The following is a 15,982-nucleotide window of genomic DNA, read 5'->3' on the forward strand; positions in this document are numbered from 1 at the left end:
ATCGGAGGGGGGGGTTATAAAGAGCCCCAACCTGGGGCCAGGGTGGAGGCGGGAGATGGAGCAAAACTGCAGAATTTCTAATCCCCCTCCCCCCCAAACACAGCCCCAGCCCTGCCCCCGCCCCAGCTCTGCCGGTGCCCCTCACTCGCGACCTGCAGCCCCCCGCTATCCCAGCCCTGCCCCCCTGCCCCCAGCTCTGCCGGTGCCCCTCACTCGCGACCTGCAGCCCCCCGCTATCCCAGCCCTGCCCCCCTGCCCCCAGCTCTGCCGGTGCCCCTCACTCGCGACCTGCAGCCCCCCGCTATCCCAGCCCTGCCCCCCTGCCCCCAGCTCTGCCGGTGCCCCTCACTCCCGACCTGCAGCCCCCCGCTATCCCAGCCCTGCCCCCCTGCCCCCAGCTCTGCTGGTGCCCCTCACTCCCGACCCGCAGCCCTTGCTAGCCCAGCCCTGCCCCCCGCCTCCAGTTCTGCCGGTGCCCCTCACTCCCGACCCGTAGCCGCCCGCTAGCCCAGCCCTGCCCCCCTGCCCCCAGCTCTGCCAGTGCACCTCACTCCCGACCCGCAGCCCCCCGCTAGCCCAGCCCTGCCCCTCTGCCCCCAGCTCTACCGGTGCCCCTCACTCCCAATCCGCAGCCCCCCACTAGCCCAGTCCTGGCCCCCTGCCCCCAGCTCTACCGGTGCCCCTCACTCCCGACCCACAGCCCCCTGCTAGCCCAGCCCTGCCGCCTCCCCCAGCTCTACCGATGCCCCTCACTCCCGACCCGCAGCCCCCTGATAGCCCAGCCCTGGGCTCTCAGTCAGTCTGAAGCTATCTGGGGCTGCAGACATTAACCCTTTCTGTGCCACCCATCACCATCTTCCTCACTCGAGTCTTTGCACCGGACCTGGCTCCCTGCTGAGCTGCGCTGAAGGCTTTGGACGGTGCCTGGTGGGCGAAAGGCTGGGGCCAGGAATGGGTCCCTGAGCTGAGGGCAGGGTCCCAGTCACACCACGGGGGGCTGATAACAGGGGCTTCGCCGAGACAGGTTTGTGCCCCACTGCTGAGGGCGCTGGGGCGATCTACATGTGACACGGCGCTGTGGGATATTGGGGGTTCCTGCCCCTCTGTGCAATGCCTGGGGCCGCTGCCTCTAGCTGCATGGAAAGATTAAAGGGAACTACATTTCCCAGCAGCTCGCTCTCCCTACACCACCTGGAAAACCGCAGCCCTGCCAATCACTGGCTGGGAGCTCAGAGCTGGCAGTGCAGCCTAGTGGGTAGGGCTCTGCCTTGGGTCTCAGGACTCCTGGGTTCCCTTCCTGCCTTTGCTTGGTGACCTTGGGCAAGTCCCTTCCCTTTTCTGTGCCTCAGTTTTCCCCCATTTAAAGAGTGAGCTCTTTGGAGCAGGGACTGTATCTGCGCAGCACCTGGCACAATGGGGTCCTGATCTTGGTCGGGGTCTGTGCAGCACCGAGCACAACAGAGGCCCTGATCTTAATTGCAGCCTCTAGGAGCTCGAGTGAGACTTGTGCAAATTGCCCTTTGCTTGGCTACTGCTTCAAGGCCTCTTACAAAGATGGATTCCCCCCCCCCTTCCCCCAACGTGGCACTGTTTGGCAGGAAGATCGCAGCCTCGCGGTGTAGTTGGCAAATACCGAGAAAGAGCATGCCCACAGGGCCCAAAGGGGATTGGCTGGACCATGGAGAGTGGGGCCGGTGCTGCACGGGCAGAAATTGAAACTGACCAGCAGGCGGAAGTCCTGGGAGCCCTTCACAGCCACCCTCAGGGGCTGCTCACGGGCCCTTCAAAGCTGCCCCACCCTGTCCTGATGCTGCAGGGAAAGGTCTCTGTGCACACAGCGGGGTGCGAGGGGAGGGGCTAAAAGGATCCATAATAATGCCAAGTGTGTGGGGGGGAGAAAGGGGATTAGTAGCGTCTGTTCGCTGAAAGGGGGCAGATTCAGAACTGACCAAAGAAAATCCCCTTTTCACACCAGGTGGCATTAGCCTGTGGAACTCTCTGCCATTGGATGTTGGTGAGACCGAGAACCTAGCGAGCTTCCAAGGGAGATTGGACGTTCCTTGGAGAAGGAGACGATCCAGAGTTAATCGGTCCAGCCAGCGGCGAATTGGCAGGGAGATAAAGGCTCCTGCTTTGAGGCTTAAGCCGATCTCTGGCTATTAGTGTCCAGGCTAAAACCTGATGTGGGGGCAGATTATCTCCCAGCTGCCACTGCAGGGTTCTTACACTTTCCTCTGCAGCAGCTGGCCCCTGTCAGAGGTGGGATGCTGGACTAGATGGGCTGTTCTGGGCTGGAAATGTTTTTATTCATCTCCACAGGAAATTGATTCGTAGGTTCCCAGGCCAGAAGGGAGCATTGTGATCATCGAGGGCAACCTTCTGCATAACACAGACCCTGGGGCTTCCCTGGAATCATTCCTGTTGGAACCAGAGCAGGGCTTTCAGGAAAACAGCCACCGGGGAGTCTGCTAGTGTAGACAGAACCTGCACAGGCCAGCCTCGATCAGGGCGCTACAAACCCGCCACAGGTCTTGCTGGATGCCCCTATCCGGTGGTGGGAGGCTGATGTCACTGCCAAGCAAGGGGCGGGGGTCGACGCTCCAGTAGTGAAGGAGACTGGGTGGGGGAGGGATGGCCCAGCTCCCAGAGCACGAAGCAACGTGACTCTCGTCTGTCCTGTGTGGTTCAGTCTCTCTCTCCAGGGTTAGAGCCGTGCGTGCCGTGCACTGGTTTGCTGTGGTGGGGTCTGTTTTATATGCCTGCACTGCAGAAGGCTGGTTGGAGGAACGCACCCAGCTCCTGGTGCAGGATGTTTGGGCTGGTCCATAGTTCATGTGGCAGGTAGTTCCAATGTCCCAACCAGCCCCTGACGAAGCTCTGTCTCCTGTAGACACAAGCTTTACCCTGTGGGTAGAAAGTTCCTCTCTGCTAAAAGCAATGATCATGCTGGAGGAGAACCATGTGATGTCCTAACAGCAGAGCTGGGACGTACAGAGATTCCCAGCGGCCAGAAGGAACCATTAGAATTAGATGACCTAGGCTGGCCTCCTGGATATCACAGGCCAGAGAATTTCACCCAGTTTCCCCCTGTATTGGGCCCAATAACTAGCCCAATTCCTAGGTTCCCAGGCAAGAACAGCCAAGACCAGAGACTCCGTCCCTAGGTCACTTGTTCCAGTGGAAAATTCCCCCTCCCTGGTAGAAATTCATACCTGGTTTGTCCTGTTGGATCTGGAGTGGCACAAGCTGGGTGTGAGTGAGCCCTGAACTGGTGATGCACGGCACAGCCAACTGTGTGACACACTTGCAAATAACCCTCCAAAACCATATGTATATTGTCTGAAGACAAAACAGTATGAAAAGGAGACCTACCCCGGGCTGGATCGGCACTGGGGCCTTCAGCCCGGGACCTCGGATTTTGAGGGCACCCCCGAAATACCCACCATTCACTGCATTGTTCTTCAGTTCCTATCTCACAGCGTATTCCCCGTGCGCGGAAGATACACCCCCTACACCCCCACGCATTTATAGGACACGTTAGCAAGCATGTGACACCTCATCTAAGATCCAGCCCGGCAGGTTGTACCAGCTCCTGAGCTTGTTGTTCTGGTCTGGACCTTTCTCGGCTGTGTTTTGGCTGCTGGCGTTCCGGGTACCGGTCCGTGATGGTTGTGCCGGGGCAGGATATTCACACATTTTGCCTTTGCAAGTTTTCCTCTCCGCTTAGGTCAAATGCTGAGCTGGCCGGTTGCAAGGTATTGTGGGTGATAGCGGTGAGCAGCACTGCAGGAAAAACGATACAGTTCAGTTGGCGTAACTGGCCAGCACTCATGCCTATAATGTTCATGCTGTGCACCTTACCGCGCGGTAATGGGGGGTGAAGGCTGTATGCCTGTGGTTAACATGGCCCCCCTCACCCTAGGTCTTTACCCTTCCAGCATCCCTGGGAGGTCAGCCAGTGCTAATAGTCCCATTGGGGGAAACTGAGTCACAGAGCGACTCATTGACTCACCCCAGGAGGCTGCGGCTGGGCAGAAAATTGAACCTAGGTCTCCTGTCACAGACTCACACTCCAGCCAGTGTGTCCCCTTCTTCTCTGAGATGTGCTGGCAAATGCTCTGCCAGCCCTGAATTGTTATTGCGAGGTGACGCTTCCAGGACCCTGTCATACCCAGAGCCAGCTGCAGCGTCTGCGTGGCCTGTCGTGAGTGGGTTTCTGGCAGCACACAGAGGCTCCAGCGTGGCAAGTACTGCACAGAAACACAGCCCCTGCCCCTAGCAGCTTTCAGGGAAACTGAGGCACAGAGCCAAGAAAGGACTTGCCCCAGGTCTGGTCTCATGGGAAAAGCACAGTGCCCCCTAGACCTGTTCCAGGGGGGAAAGCAGCCCCTTCCAGAGCCACCCGCCCCCTCCTTTTCCTCACTCTCCTGCCCAAGCACTAACCCTGCCTTGTGGCCCCCAGCACGCCACAGTGACAAGCCCGGGTGTCGTCTGCTGCGGGTGATAACGGCTGTGTAATTGGCGGGTGCCCACTGTAATGTGGAAGGTGTCTCTCTCCCAGTGATGGAGTTTATTGGCTCCAGCCTGGTTGAACGGTTGAGTGTAACAATGTAACCGTCGCCTGCTAGGCTATCAGCCCTGACCCAGGGATCCAGGAGCAGGCCGGGGCTGCGAGCGGCTGGGCAGGGACAAGACATAAACGCAGGCCGAGCCGTGTGCCCAGCAGGGTCTGCCTGCAGACAGCACCCAGCCCCCCAGATTTCCATGGACCCAGCTGATTTGCAGCAGGACCCACCCCTGGGTGCTGCCTGGGAGCCCCAGGAAGGGGCAGATCTCCTGATCCTGGTAAAGGTGATTTGGGGACACTGGATCTCTGGGATCCTGGGACCCATGGCTAACTGTGGGAAGGACGGCGGAACCATGGTTAGATTGTGGGAGGAGCTCGGAGTCAGGACTCCTGGGTTCTATCCCCAGCTCTGGGAGAGGAGTGGGGTCTTCTGGTTCAAGCAGGGAGCTGGGAATCAGGACACCTGGGTTCCAGTCTCAGCTCTGTCACCCACTTGCTGTGAGACCTTGAGCAAGTCGCTCCGGTGCCTCGGTTTCCCTGTCCTCCCAGCACCGATAAGGCCTCGCGTGCAGGGTTGCTCACTGGCTGCAGGGTGCTTGGAGACCCGTGTGAGGGCTAAGCACTAATCCTGGCCCCCAGGGGCGCTTTAGCGGCTCACTGAGGTGATTAGATGCCTTTCATTCCCATTCCAGGAGATTTCATTTCCCTGAGTCATGGCTTTCAGGGGAACGGAGCGTCGGGTAGGATCGCAGGCAGCTCTCTTATCTCACCATGGGGTCCATGGTCTAGCCGCAGCCGGGGGGCCGAGGCCCAGAGTTTCCCAGCATGCACCAGTACAGCCAGGTCTGTAGTGGTGCATTGTGAAGACTCCCCGGGGTGCCCTGCAGTCACCAGGGGGCCAGGCCCATTCCCTGGGCTGTGAACGGCTCCCGCCGGCGGCCAGTCTGCCATAGCCACGCGGCTAAAGCAGTCCCTGACCAGGCTGTGGCTCCTGGTGTGGCCGGCTCGAAATAGTCGCTCTCTGGGCATGGACCGCAGTGGTCCAGCTGGGGTCTGCGGGTGCAATTGGAGCAGCAGGCAAATGGGACCCTGGCCGGTGCCACCATCTCGGCCCCGGACAGCTCCCCGTGCATCTCCCCATGGTGTGGACACTGTGCCCTGCGGTGAGCGGAGGATTTACCCAGAATGCAGTGCTCCCCCCCCCCCGTGGTGCCGTGGGACCCCTGAGTGTGCGCCCTGCCCGCTCGCTGAGGCACTGTGGGATGGCAGCTGGCGTGCGGACAGGCCCGACACCCCACACACCGCAGGAGAGCGCCGTGAATTGCTAGGCCAACACTGGTGTGCCTGGTAGTGTGGACAGAACCTTCCTAGGGGAGCCGGGACCTGAGGCTGAGCCCACCCGCCCCATTGTGGCAGCTCCCTGGTCATGGCTGCAGCCGGGGGGGCCCCTGCCTGGGGCGATCTGCAGTGCCCGGCGGGGGCTCTGGGCCAGAGGGCAGGGATTAGCTGGCAGCAGGGCTATGCCCACCCGCAGGCGCGGGGGAGAGCAGGCAGCCCAGCCTGCAAATAGCTCTCGCCCGCTTCCGGGAGAGCCTTAGCAGAACATTATGTTTCCTGCATAATGAAGAGACTAAATCCAGCCCCGGCGACTCCTCGCCCTCCCGCGCCGCATATGGGAGCTGGGAGCGCCGGGCCGCTGGGGTGAGGGGGGCAGCGCCACACTTCCCTTCTAACGGCTGTGGGGCACCATGCCATGGAGGAGGGCAGCGCCCACTGGCTTGGCAGGGGATAGAGGGGCTGGGGGCATCATTGAGGCGCGCTGAGGGGAGTGGGCAAGGAAGGGCTTGTATCTACCCCTGTTCACCACCAGTCTCTCTGTCCCCGTACATCCCCCTCTGTCTGTACGTCTATCCCTGTACACTCCCCCCCCCCCCCGTCTGTCTACTGGACGGGCAGCCTGTCAGATCCTATCAGCTCAGCAGGAGGCTCTGTGCTGCAGGGAGCGGGGTGGGGGCTCGGTCGGGGGCGCTCTCCCCACGCAGTCAGGGCTGACCCCAGTACCCCAGTGTGGTGCTAGGGGGGCGCTGTGCTGCAGGGAGCGGGGTGGGGGCTCGGTCGGGGGCGCTCTCCCCACGCAGTCAGGGCTGACCCCAGTACCCCAGTGTGGTGCTAGGGGACGCTGTGCTGCAGTTTCTGGTTTTTGCACAAAGGGTCGAAGCAAAGCTGTGACTGTCGTTAAAGATCCCTTGCAATAACCCAGGTGTGAAATTCTCTCCTTCCCTAAATCCTCAGCCCGTCCCTGTCCTGCGTGATAGGAACTAGGGTTGACAGCCAGAACTCCTGGGTTCTATGCTGGCTGTGTGAAGGGAGTGGGACCTAGAGGAGGCAGAAGCTGGGTGTCAGGACTCCTGGGTTCTGTCCCGAGCTCTGGATGGGTTGTGCCATTTGAGGAGGGAGGCTGGACTCATGAGAGGGGAATGAGATTCGGTGGTTAGTGCAGCGGGCTGAAGTTCTGAACTCCTGGGTTCTGTTCCCAACTCCGCTACTGACTTCCCTCAGGGCAAGTCACTCCATGCCTCAGTTTCCCCGTGGCAGTAGGAACTTTACGAAGCCGTTGGAGCTGTCCGGATAGATTATTATACACCGGTCTAGTTAAAATGGTGCAACCCCCTCCTGCAGATGCAGTCACACTCATGTAAATGTGCTTATTTCAGTGTAACTCTTCCCGTTCGGGTGGGGGTGAAGGGTACAAGCCAGTTTAACTGTGTCCACCGTAGAATTTGGATCACTATCGCTGTCAGTAAAAGAAAAGGAGTACTTGTGGCACCTTAGAGACTAACAAATTTATTTGAGCATAAGCTTTCGTGAGCTACAGATCACTTCATCGGATGCTTATGCTCAAATAAATTTGTTAGCCTCTAAGGTGCCACAAGTCCTCCTTTTCTTTTTGCGAATACACACTAACACGGCTGCTACTTTGAAACCTGTCGGTAAAATAATCACACTCCTAACTGCCCTGGCGATGCTGGTGCAAACTTTGTCTGTAGCTAGCCTGGGCAGGATTCCATTTTCATCCAGAGATGTTGGCAAACGTCCATTTCACCAGACACACACGAACCCGCGAAAAAAACCCCAGCGAGGATATTTAGAGGCGAAGTAAGAAAAATTCTGCTTGCAAATGTTTGATTTAAGGCAATTTACTTGGTGTGGTTTGAGATGTGACAGTGACAATGTGCGTTTGAATGGTTATAAACCGGTTTGAATCTCAACCTCTGCTGTCATCAGAGAATTATTGTCTTTCACACACCCCCATAATTTCCCGCGAGTGTGAAAATTGAAACTGATAAAACTGGGGGGGGGGGGCAGGGAAGGGGGAGGAAATGGTTAAAAATAAACATTGATCTTATCTGTCGAAACTATACAAAAATGGACTTCTGCCAAGGCTAGCTATAGGCCAGGCGTCGCTGAGACCTTCTGTAGTTTAGCCAGAACAAAATCATTGTAAAAACCCATGGTAGCTGCGATTGGCCCTGGGGTTTTCATTTGAGTTAAGCTAGCTTGAGAGAGCTAACTTGATTGCAAGAAAGCTACCTGCTCCCTCCTCCACGTGGATTGCTAGACCATGTCCGCTGCGTTGGCTACCCCGGCTCATTTTTCTGTGTAACCTAAGCTGTGAATTTATTTGTCCTATGGGCCAAAACCCCTAGGGGATGAAGCCCCGAACTGGGACTCTATTCCCAGCTCTGCCACTGGCCTGATGGATAACCTTGGGCAAGTCACTTTCTTGCCCGCTGCCTCAGTTTCCCCATCTGCAAATTGGTCCTGCCCTCCTTTGTGAAAGGCTTTGAGATCTATGGATGCTGGGTGATCGATGAGAGCTAGGGATTATTATTATTCTAAGAGGGGCGGTGGGGGGGAGGTAGGTTAAACCTGCTGTAGTTTTTGCACCAGTATAATGATATCGCACGGAGTGATTTGTCCCAGAAACAGTTATATCAACACAGCCTTAAAAACCCAGGGCCTGTAACGGGTGTGCACAAGACAATGTGAATTTTCAGCCCATGCTAACTTGTTGAGTAGGAGCAAATTCAACACAACTAGCTAGTGCAGGGGTGGGCAAACTATGACCCGGAGACCACATCTGGCCATCCAGACATTTTAATCTGGCCCTCAAGCTCCTGCTGGGGAGCAGGGTCCAGGGCTTGCCCTGCTCCGGTGCTCCAGCCGGGGAGCAGAGTCGGAGGCTTGCCCTGCCCCGTGTGGCTCCTGGAAGCAGTGGCATGTCCCCCCCTCCAGCTCCTACACGTAGGGGCAGCCAGGGGGCTCCGCCCGTTGCCCCTGCCCTACGTGCCATCCCCACAGCTCCCATTGGCCAGGAACTTCAGCCAATAGGAGCTGCAGGGGTGGCGCCTGTGGAGGGGGCAGCACACAGAGCTGCATGTCCGTGCCTCCACATAGGAGTTGGATGGGGGACATGCCGCTGCTTCCAGAAGCTGTTTGAGGTAAGCTGCTTGAGGTAAGCGCCACCCAGAGCATGCACCTCTGACCCCTTCCCACGCCCCAACCCCTGCCCCAGTCGTGATCCCCCTCCTGCCTTTGAACCCCTCGATACCAGCCCAGAGCACCCTCCTGCACCCCCAACCCCTCATCCCCAGCCTTATCCCAGAGACTGCACCCCGAGCTGGAGCCCTCACCCCCTCCCACACCCCAATCCCCAATTTTGTGAACATTCATGGCCCGCCATTCAATTTCTACCCAGATGTGGCCCTCGGGCCAAAAAGTTACCCCTGAGCTAGTGCCTCAGAGCTGGTCTAGACTAGGTGTATTTTAAGAACGGATTAGCTCACATGTTTTAGAAGTCCATTGTGGACAGGCCAGGTTGTATTTCAGCTCATGTCTCTGCTTTGCTGTCCTAGGGTTCATCCTGACTAGCTAATGTGGGTAAAAATACAACTTGCCCGGTCTAAATGATGTTAGCTAACATGGGTTAAAACAAGCCTTCTATCCCCATCTAAACATGCCCTTAACTAACAGATGTTAGCAACCACGTTTTAATGAGAGATTGAAAATCAGAGAAATCAGCTCTAATTGGAAGCGCAAGGGGGTGAGGTGTTGCTTCTTTAACAGAGGCGTATTTTCTCCCAGCTGCTCCTTGGGTGTTTGAGTTCAATAACCATCACCAATGCTAAATGCAAACTCTGCTCCTGGTTTATCCATGGCTTTGAGTGCTCATTTGCACCAATGTAAGGGGAGTGTGAAACTGTTGTGTTTGACGTACACCATGCCCTGGTGTAAAAGGGCAAAGCAGTGGGAGCGTCAGATCCTGGGATTTTAAACAGCTCAGATATTTTTTCAAACCCTCTCACTTCCCAGCGCAAATGAGCTGTGGTGTGCGTGGAATCACTGCTCTCAGAATCTGGTCTGATCCCTAGTTTTCCATAGAGACACCCAGAGTGGACGAGACTTGAATTTCAAGCAGGAAAACCAACCATTTCAGGCTTTCTTTGCCCCGGATAAAGGAGCAGGGATGACCCTGATTTCCCAGCTCAGTTCCAAGCCTCCTTCAATACATGGCGCCTTAACCAATTGCCCGGGGCTGTCGATTGTCCCATGCCAGGACACCGGGTAGATGGGCCCGCTGGCAGCTCAGCAGGGTGACACTGCCCTTTGCACAGGCTGGGAGAGCACAACGTTCGCGGGGGGAGGGCAGCTAGACCGGGATGCGGCTGACAGGGTCTCGGCCAAGGAAATGGGTTGTTTCTCTCTGGGCACCCCCAGATCCGGGGGCAGGGTGGATGCAGATGGGTTTGATTTTGCCTGATGAGCAGCCGGGGGCTTGATTGCTGATTTCAGAGCCATCCCGCACCCCCTCTCTTTGTCCCCCTCCCCCTTCGCCTCCCCCTCCATCCTCCAGCTCCCCCCCCCCCCAGCCTAACATGGATCTGAGTGTCAAGGAGCTGCGAATATGAGCTGTTACCATGGAGATGTGTCACGGGTTCTAGAGTAAGGGCCTTTGTCAGTAAAGATCCCACTGTCTAACGGGAGGGGGGCTTGCCGGGGAGCCAGGACTCCTGGGTTCTCTTCCCAGTTCCAGGAGGGGAGTGCGGCCGGCTGGGTAGAGCTGGGGGTGGGGTGGGGTCTGAAAGCCAGGACTCCTGGGTTCTCTTCCCGGCTCTGAGCGGGGAGTGAGGTCTGCTGGGTAGAGCCCGGTAGTGGGGGCGCTGGGAGTCAGGACTCCTGGGTTCTATTTCCAGCTCTGGGAGCGGAGTGAGGTTGAGAAAGGCAGCTGGGACGCCTGGGTTCTCTTTCCCGCACTGCCATTCACTCACACCCAGGGTGAGCTGCAGTAAGTTCCCCGACCCTCCTCGGGGAAAACAGGGCGTGTGATCTGGAGCCCACCCACTAAAAGAGCTCGGCGGCGTGGTGGAAGGACCAGAGGGAGAGCTCCAGCCGGCGACCAAGGCCGGAGGGCCGGCGATTCACCCAGGGCCGGCCCGTGGCCGATAGCCCAATCTACCGCTGCGGCTTTGCTGTATCGTGTGCCCCATTCACGCAGCATTACATCGTCCCGTTAATTGCAAACCCTGGCGGAGCTGCAGGCGAGAGTCTGCCTGGCAGGCTGTGCTGTGCCCGCCGGCCACGTGGCGAGGGCTGCGGTGGAGGAGACTCTCTTGCCCTGGGAGGAAGGATTGTGGGTGGAGCCAGGATCCACAACGGCCCCTCCCCCTGGGGAGGTCCTATCCGAGGCATGTCCAAACATAGACTGTCGGTTCTTGGGGGCGGGGCAAGCTTTGTACTCTGTGTCTGTACCGCGCCTGGCACAATGGGGTCCTGCTCCATATTGGGGGCTCCTGGGTGCTACCACATTACAAATGGATAACGATCCCAGACTCTGACCTAGCCTTTTTCATCAGTCAGGCTCCAAGCACTTTACAAAGGAAGTGTAAATAGCATTATCCCCACTTTACAGCTGGGGAAACTGAGGCACGGAGCAGGGACGGGACTTGCCCCCGGTGACCCAACAGGCCAGCGGCAGAGCCGAAAATAGAGCCCAGGGCTCCACAGTCCCAGTCCAGTGGTCTGTGCACTAGGCCACGCTGCCTCGCCCCAGAATAATAAAGAATGGTGCCAACTTAGCTTAGCACCCGTTGTGCCAGGGGCTGTACAAACATAGCAAGAGCTGACAGTGTTGCCAACCCCGGACATGAACCGGGCCCCCAACACTGTGAGATGGGCTTAAAAATCATGAGATTTGTTTTACAAAATAGCAATGAATTCGGGTTTCTTTTTTTTCTCCTCTGAAGCCAGCTTTTCCCTGCTTCCCTCAGGGCCACAGGAGCCAAGGTTCTTCTGCTGGGGCTTGAAACCCCTCACCACCGTGGTAATAAGGCAATCCCAGCCGCTAAGGACTCCCTTCCCATAGTATCTGAGTTCCCCTGTGCGGTAGGGCAGGACTGTTATCTCCATGTTACCTATGGGGAAATGGAGGCACAGAGAGACTCCCGCAGGGGTCACAGAGAATATTTGCCGTGGAGTGGAGCCGATTTCCCCATAGCCCGTCTTAGTGCCCTAGCTGCCTTACTCTAAGCCCAGCATTGTCCTTCTAACGGACCAAGAGAGGATTTGCAGATTGCAGGAGAAATGGGGGTACAAAGTAGTGAATTGATTCACCCGGCCTGCTGGTGTTAGCGGTGGGATTTGAGCCCAGATTTCCCGCATCCTGCCCCAGTGCTTTACCACATGACCACGCTGCAGTTGAGTTTAAAGTCTCCTCTCAAATAATTCCCGTCCCACCCACCCCCCGTTCAATATTTACATCCTTCAGCTACTCCCAGACAATTATCTGAGCGCTCCTTAGCCGCCGTCTAGCCAAGCTAGTCGTGTTTAGTTCTTTTAATCTCCCCTTGTAATTTAATCCTCTGAGACCCTTAATCATTTTCGTTGCACTGCTCCAAATTCCCTCTCATTTGACGGCAGCTTCCATGCCCCGGAGCACAGAGGTAGGATCCAGGCCGGAAGGTTCCCTGGAGAGGGTTGAGGGGGTGGGGACCGTCCTGCCCACCGGGCACTGAGATATGGCGTGTCCTAAAATAGCCCCGGCCCTGTGGCTGGAGCAGCCGGACGGGCACACAGGGGTACTGCAAAAGGCCCAGCCCTTCGCTGCAGGCTAACAAGGTCGTGACCCACTGATGCAGGTTGGGCTTGTGGGTCAGATGCTGGGAGTAAGGAGAGCTGGGCTCGATTCCTGCTTTGCCACTGACTCCTCATGCAGCCTGGTGTGAGTCACTGTGTCGCCTGGTGCCTCAGTTTCCCCTTCTGTAAAATAAGGGGGTATGATCCTTCCCTTTGTCTGTTTCAATTGTGAGCTCTATGGGGTAGGGGCAACCTCTTGCTGTGTCTCTTCAGCACCTGGCACAAGAGGGCCCTGATCTTATTCGGGGTCTGTGCAGTGCCTGGCACAATGGGGCCCTGATCTCGGTCAGGGTCTGTGCAGCAACTGGCACAACGGGGCCCCCCACATCCTGGTCACAACCTATGCCATAGAAAGGAGCCTCTTGTATGTGCAGACTTAGCGGCCCCATTGCGGGCTGTGGGGCGTTTCCAGGGAGCTGCTGTTGCTGTGTCAGGAATCCAGGGCTCTGAAGGCCAATAAATCCGTTGGCGCTGGAGTAGGAGATTTCCAGACGCTTGTTCATCTCGCTGCCCTTTGCTGGGGCTTTCCAGGGAGTTTGGGAGGCACCTTTGCGAGGAGAAGCTAAAGCAGGGACATGGCACAAGCAGGGTGTGGGGGGATGAAACCCACTTTGTGGCCCCAGGATTAGTCTTGGGTTTCAGACAGTGTATGGCACCCTAATGGAGCTAGGGTGCTTTATAAATTGAGCATTGCAGCCAGCTCTGGGGTGGGGTGCGGTGCGGTTGCTCTTTAACAGCCATGCAGTAACACTGTATGAGACTTGCCTGCCCAGCATTGAAAGGCAGCCACCTCTGGTGTGGAGCATGGCAGCTGCTTTTCAGAATGTATTGACACTATACAGGGACCTCTTGGCCAGTACTGAGATCCTGCCACCTCTGGGATGGGGCAGAGCCAGTGTATAAGCACATAGTACTCAAAGGTCACTCATTCAGAGCAGAGAAATACAGCCACCTCTGGGGTGAAGCATGGCAGCTGCTTGGCAGCACACAGAGACACCACATGGGGATCATTCACCCAGCACTGAGGTTCCACTGCCTCTGGAGTAGGGCTCACTCAGCAGCTGTTTAGCAGACACAGGGATCCTTCACCCAACCCTGAGATGCAACCACTTCTGGGGTGAGGCGTGGCAGCTGGTTCACTGCCACCCACCATCACTGTCAGACACTTTAGAACAAGAACAAGTGGCTATTCCACGGGAAGAAGCGACAGGAGGGAAATTAGGGGACTAGGATTGTAGAATTAATGCTAGAATTTGGCCCGGACCCCTCACTTCACGCTCTGACTCGCTGGGAAAGGGCTCTGATGCAGGGTCCTCATCTGAGCGATTCGCTTGGCCCTAGCTAGGTCACCATGGTGATCATTTTGCCCCACAGCGACCCCTGCAGTAGTGTGAGGGTCCCGTTCTGGTTCTTCCTGATAACGATCAGGACCCGACTTGCATCTAGCAAGAGTCCCAAAGCGTTCGCATCACCAAAACCTTCCAGGTCGCCTGAGCGTTGGGCCCACCCTCATTAGTTTCGTTCTACACATGGGGAAATCGAGGCACAGAAGGGGGCAAAGCACTTGCTCGTGAGTCACACCAGGATGTGGCAAGGGAACCCAGGAGGCCAGATGCCCAACCCCCCTGCTGTGACCACTAGACCCCGCTCCCCTCCAAGAGCCGGGAATAGAACCCAGGAGTCCTGGCTCCCAGCTGCCTGCTCTAACCAATACCCCCTACTCCTCTCCCCGAGCTGGGGCTAGAGCCCAGGCATGTGTTCTGCGTGCCACACACCAGACCCCGCCCCTCCCAGCGGATCTGCCATAATTTGGCAGTTTTAGATGTAATTAGGCAGTTTCTTAAACCGCGACGTCTTCACCCAAGAGACCGAGCCGCCTCCTGGAGAGACCAGGAAGCCGTAATTAGGAGAGCCTTGGAAAGCTCGCTCACATGTGCTGCCTGCACTCCAGGCCCAGCTCCTGCAGCCGGGCGGGAGGGAGAGATGCGTGTGGATGGCACAGCCGGTGTCCTGCTGGCCAAGGCCCCAGGCCACGGGGGACCTCCCAGTGTCTGGGATCCCTCGCCAAACCCAGCGTCACTCAGCCTGGCCTGATCTAACCGCTACGCCCCATCCCTCTCCCAGAGCCGGGGAAAGAACCCAGGAGTCCTGACTCCCAGCCCTCCAGCTGTAACCACTAGATCCCATCTCTGGTTAAGCAGGGATGAGCTGGGGCCGCAGATGGTGGGGAGATCCGTAGTCTGTCTCTAAGGGGCAAGGCCAGGGGCTCAGCAGGGGGGGCTCTCCCCTCACAGTCAGTGCTGACCCCAGTGCAGTGCTGCGGGGTGCTGGGCTGGGGGAGGGAGGGGCTGGTTTGTCATCTCCCCGTGCCCGGAGACTGGGAGATGAGTGGTTAGGACGTGCTGACAGCAAGACATAGCCGGGGGAGGCCCTCTTACCTGGCACACGCTGTTCTTCCCAGGCTGTGTTATTGGGGGGGGGAGTGCCCAGCTCCACCCCCAGCCAGCCTCCTTTGTTCTCCAGCTGGGAAATTTATGAGGGGCTCAGACACCCCTCCGCCCCACCCTCCTGCTGGCCCATGCCCCGTGCCCATTGCTACGTGTTGGCATCCCTGGCTTGGCTCATCCCCGGGTGCATGACTAGAACCCCCTGCTCCGGGGGGGCTGCTGGGGCTGCCCTGTCCTCAGCCCCCCATGCCTCCAAGAGCTGCCTGTCTCTGACCTTCCCCCCCAATCCACCCTCTCTCCTGCCCAAGTGTCATCCCCCCCAACCCCAGTGCAGGGCTCTGGGGGCCTCCAACCCCATTCAGTGCTATGAGGCCTCCAGCAACAGCTGAGGGGGACAGTGCTCGGAGGACAGAGCTCTAGTTTTACGTGACTATAGAAGCTCTGAGAGCCTCACCCCTACCCCAACCAGAGTTAGGAAGGGCTCTTCTTCCCATATCGAGGTGAAGAAACTGAGGCACAAGGGGGACTGACCCAAGTTCACTCAGCAGAGCTGGGAGTAGAACCTTAGTCCTTACTCATCTTCCCCTCCCATAGCCAGGGATGGAACCCAGGAGTTCTGACTCCCAGCCCCCCTGCTCTCCACACTAGCCCCCCCTGCGGGCGGGGGGGAACGGGACCCAGGAGTCCTGTCTGAAGCCAGCTCTGTGATCCAGCACTCTGCTCTTTGCCCAAGGTGGTTCCACCTTCATGGCTCAGCTGTTCTCCCCCAGGGCCC

General features: G+C 57.7%; 1 protein-coding gene across 7 annotated transcripts in view; it reads left to right on the forward strand.

Moving 5' to 3' along the window:
* Window positions 1–15,982, forward strand: part of ADGRL1 (adhesion G protein-coupled receptor L1) — a 106,046-nt gene that overhangs the window by 30,276 nt on the left and 59,788 nt on the right. The window lies entirely within an intron of this gene.

The sequence above is a fragment of the Dermochelys coriacea genome, chromosome 20 (genome assembly GCF_009764565.3).
Source record: "Dermochelys coriacea isolate rDerCor1 chromosome 20, rDerCor1.pri.v4, whole genome shotgun sequence".
In the NCBI taxonomy this organism is placed as follows: Eukaryota; Metazoa; Chordata; order Testudines; family Dermochelyidae; genus Dermochelys; species Dermochelys coriacea.